Here is a 5,096-nt window from a genome sequence, read left to right on the forward strand (position 1 = left end):
CAAGCCCAGCGGGAGTGGCGCTGCTGGTTTCCCAGCCAATGGGATAGGAAAGAACCAGGTGGGCGGGGCAAGCTCACTACTGAGGTGCTGTGGTGGCCTCTGTGGCGGCCATTTTAGCCATCACGGTCATGGTAGTCACCGCGAAGGCCACAGTTGCTCGGACTATCCAGCCCTGCCGCTGCCAGGGCCCTCCCTGCCATGGGAGTGGGTGCCCAGGGCAGGCGTGGGCCCACTCTGCCCAGGTTTCCTGCCTGCGGAGCACGGCATGAGGCATGAGGCCCCCGGCATGAGGCCACCAGGCCCAGTGTGGTGGTGCAGGCGCAGCTCTGTCCCACCAAGCGCCCCGACAGGCTCTGGCAGTGTGCTTCAAAGGCGAAGCTCGTCCCTAGAAGAAAGATAAGTGCTTGCAGCTGCCCCAGTAATGAATGGCTGGGACGCAATCCAGTGCGAAGGCAAGCTCTTAGAAAACTCTTAGAAAACTTACTTGGCACACAAGGGAGGAAGCAAAAATGCCCCATGCAAGTGAGGTAATGAAAGACCACAACGAATAGCTACCAGCATGAGAAGTACGTGTATTAATCACAACTGACTTGGAAGGTAGCTGGTAGCAGTAACTGTTCTCTAAATACGCAGAGATGACAAAACACAGGTTGTCAGCATATAGGACACAAACCATGGGTCAATTATCTGATGAGGATGGCTGCTTTCTGCAGAAAACAAATCCCAGGATAACGTGGATGAAGAGTGTCATTCAGTCCTCCATGACCATGGGCACTGGCTACCCTGCCCAGGTGGCTGTGACCCCCCACACCAACGTGCCTGGAGCCAACAATGATCTCCCATGCTGGAAAGTGAGCAGGACTGCAAGGCTGAGAGAGGTAAGCCCACCTGCGCCAGCCTGCTGAGACCTCGGCTTCCCCCTGGCTGGAGACAGTCCCCTCCAAAAAGAGGGAGGGGGTTTAACTAGGGCTCTTCCGTTAAGGGTTTTACCTTATAGTTCCTGGCCCACCATGCTGAACTGGGCCGCATGGTGCTGCCTCAAGGGAGCACTAGAAATGAAAGACCTGGGAAGTACCTGCTGCTGTAAACTCACAAGGCTTTAGAGGCTTCTTCAGGCCTCCCATCCTTTTAAAACCACAGAGGACTTGGCCCATGACATTTTAGTGGGTGCTTCTGTTTCTCTGGTGGATTTCTGCTATCAGTGTGTATGGCTGTGAAACTCCCTCGGCCTTTGACAAGGCCCTCTGCTGTCCTAGGGCCTTGTGTGTTTTATCTCAAAGGCCTTGGGATCTTTTTGTCTCTCTTGTCTTTAAAAAAGCAAGTGTGGCTGCTGGGTGAATGTTGGTTTCATAATGAATGGACATGGTCTTGGCAATCTCCTCTTTAAGAGCCATTCCTTGTCACATAAATATCATCTACCAGTGCCCGTTGTCTTTATAGCGATCTTGAGCAAACAGTTTTATTTCCAATCAGGACATCACACATTGATCTAAACACTCATCTGTAATGGATCAATTTACATTAGGAGAGCAGTATTGTAGCATTGCTGTTCATTATATTGAAAGAAGTATATGTTTAATTACAGGCTAAAATCAATTAAACAGCCCTGTGCCTTTTGCTGTGAGAAAGTCAACAAGCCAGTCTGTCTTGGACAATTATCCAGCTACAGCTCCTTAAAAAAAGGGCTTTCAAGAATCATCCTCCTTCCTCTGAGTTCTCAGTTTCTCCTTCAGAGACCTCTTCTGCAATGTTTTGCTTGTGCAGTCTGGTAAAACGCTCTCAGCTAAAACACGCAGGAGAGAAACGAAGGCAGTCTTGCTGCTGCTGCTGTGAAGGGGGCTTTCCCAGGGCCACGCAGAGTCATGCATCCAAAAGGGAAACCTGCGCTTTTGCCAGAAGGCTGCCTGGTGGCACGTGATGGTGTGCGTGGGAGATGGTGAGAAATGTGGATGGTGCTGTTTGTATCTTCATGGGTGAGATCATTATCTCTAAGTGGCCCTGATTTCAGGGGAAGAGAAAAGGAGGAACTGGGAGGTGGGGAGGAATTTGTGCATTACTCTGCTGTTTCTTGCCTTACTGCAAGAGTGAAGATTGCGAGGATGCTGGAGGCTTTCTGACAAAGGACATGCAATTTCAGCTGGTGATATAGCTGCCGAGAGAGCAGGAACCTGCAGTTTCAAAAGCAAAACACACAGGGGAACTGCTGGGCAATGCAACGATGGGATCTGAGGAGCATGTCTCTCAGGGCTGTGGTGGATGTGGCAGTGCCAGAAGTCAGTGTCCTCAGTGGTGGAAAGGCCCATGTGCTTTTGCCCTCCCTGACATGTGCTGTCACCATGGCAGGGCCAGCGTACGGCTGGGCTGTGGGTTGCCATGCCTGATCACCAACTGGCTCCCACTGGCTTCTGCCTGCTGGTATCAACTGGTCAGGCTCCTCATGGGCTAGGGTGAGCTCGTGGCTGTTGTGGTGATGCTGGGCAGGCCAGGCCGAGCCTTGACATGCCCATACTAGGTAACTGTAATCAAGAATTTTTGCTTTTCCTTGCGCAAAAACTCTGATAAACAGGTAAAAGTGATCAGCAGGGGTGGGGTGTTTGTGGTAAGAATCCCCTCATGACTTGGTGGGCCTGTGCTATGGACAACTTGTACCGCCTTCCCATTTTATGTCTGTATATATGGTTTGTTGGCTTGAGACTTTGCCCACTCCTTCACTACTACCCAGTCTATTCCAGCCCTTGTCTCACTCTTCCATTACATGCACAAAACACTGCTGCAATGCTAATAATAATAATGAGAGGGAAGGAATAGCAGATATTACAAAGCTTATTAAGAAATTGATCTTTGTTTTGCTCTTGAATAAAGAGGCAGACCTTGAAACTGCTGAAGCCATTCAGTTAATTGGTTATTGGCTCTCTTGAGTGATTATATCCACCCTGGTTCCACAAAGTTCAGCAGTTCTCGTGCTGGTCAATTAGCCTTTGGCATCCAGGAAGGGAAATGCTTCATTCAGGTTTTCTCAGAGCCTGTTTGTGTAGCATAAGGTGGACTGAGCAGGCGAGGTTCCCCATGGGCAGTAGGGGAACTTATTAGCACTCACAGTCTGAATCCTGCCCTTGAACTGGCACCAAAGGGCATTTGTGCCTCTGCCCCAGCCCTCTGAAAAGGGGAATGCTGTTAAGTGGGAGAATCTGCCCCAGGGACTTCACTGCAGGAGGATGGCCAAAGTGAGAGGGTTTTTGGAGGACCACAGCCATTCCCTGCAGTGGGACCTCAGCCCAGTGCGTACCGCAGCCTGGTTCTCCTGCAGGCTGAGCAATGCCACTGGAGCCTGAACATCAGCTTTTTTGCCAGCTGCGCGGATGGACACCCTGTTGCTCAGTCACTGTTGGTCTGCTCGTTCATCACCACTGCTCTGATTCCTTCCGCGTTACCAGGGCTGTGCAGACCTAAGCAGCTGACGGCATTTAGTGGCTTTTCCTACAGAGTGCTCAGTCCTGCCTTCACCGCTATGGCTTGCCAAAGGGCTCCAACACTTGCATTGCTGCAATGCAGACCCTGTAATAATAGTTGGTTACATTCAGAGAATTCAATTCAGATTTTAAAACCTCATCAAATAGTTAATGACTGACTATTTCAACACAGCAGTTCCTGCAAGACTTGGGAGAAAAGAGAGAGAGATGGAAAAGTTATTCATGTCCCATCTGTCTGGAACGCTTGTCCCCTCCCTCCCACCCACTGAGTCACTTCCTCCCTTTATATCTCACTTAAAATTTTTCCTTTCCCCTTTAGCTTATGATTAACAGGCACTCACCCTCTGCAAATGGTTTCTTTTTTTCTCTGATGCAATGTTAGTTAAGGTTCTATGGATAAAAAGAGTGTATTGTCTTGCAAATGCACAACGGGGTGAAGTGGTGTATATACTGCGTTTACGGCCATGTACATGAATCCATCAGCCACTGCAACATCCAGCCTTCCAAACCGAGCAAAGAAATTTGCAATGTACTGCCATAGTTATTTTGTCCCTGCTGTCCAAAACACAGTGGAAGGGTATGTGGGGAAAGTCATGTTGCTTGGACTTATGAGATGGAGTTGTTTTAGGGCAGCAGCTACCAGCCCAGAGAAGGGTTTGTTCAGCTCTGGGACCTAACCCTACTAGGTGTGTGGGATGGGGCCACTTTGCTTAAATGACTCCAGATGTGTTTGTGAGGGGGCTTGGCTAGCCCAGCCTGCTGCCAGGGCTTAAGGGGGCTGTGTTTTAATTAGTGGGTGTTATGGAAGGCAAGAGGAAGGCTCCTGGGCAAGAAGCTTTGCAGCTTGTGGGTATGTGCTGACCTAGCACAGCAAGCAGGGGAGAGTGAGCTACTTATAGCCTTCTGATAGCTGAGCAAGAATGGCTGCAGAAGAGGGTCATGCTGGAGGGTTCATCCTGGAAGCAGCCAGGGTAAGGAGGAGGAACAGCCTTGGCAGCTCCTTGAGCAAGTGTGTGAGGTGGTGGTGAGTCTCTAAGCTGTGGGCTAGAGGAAGACTAGGAAGGAGAAACCTGAACCTCCTTGAACAGGTTATTTGAGTTACTTGAGGTTTCCTAGTGAAGGGGGGAGAATGTGAGGTCCTGTGTACTGCAGAAACTTTGAACGTGTTCTACCTGCTTCAGCCTTTTTGCATGTGGCTCAAAGATAGGGTGTTTTATCTACTTAGCACCTGTACTGTGGTGGTACAGGGAGTTCTTTTCCTCAGGGATATCAGGTTGATGCTACTCAGAAAAAACCTGACCATTTTGTTTTAAAGCCAAACACTTGAGCAGCTATATGTGACTGGGGATTTCCCATCCCAGAGGGATACCAGCATCACTAAGTTCAGCTACTAGTTGCTGTTCTCTTGTGTAATCTCCTTTTGTAACAAGGTCCCACCAGCTTTTCTGGTTCCTATCAGTTGGCTGTAAGCTGATGGGTGATGCAATAACCTGGGTAGTACATCCACGTGGGGATGCACTGAAGGCTGGGACACAGACGCGTCACAGGGCCTCTGCAAAGAGCCAGCTTGGCTCCTGCTGGAGGCTTTAGCTGCGTTCGGGTCCTGCAGAGCCCAGGGCTGGCCCA

Source organism: Eurypyga helias, unplaced genomic scaffold (assembly GCF_000690775.1).
Source record: "Eurypyga helias isolate BGI_N326 unplaced genomic scaffold, ASM69077v1 scaffold6182, whole genome shotgun sequence".
NCBI lineage: Eukaryota > Metazoa > Chordata > Aves > Eurypygiformes > Eurypygidae > Eurypyga > Eurypyga helias.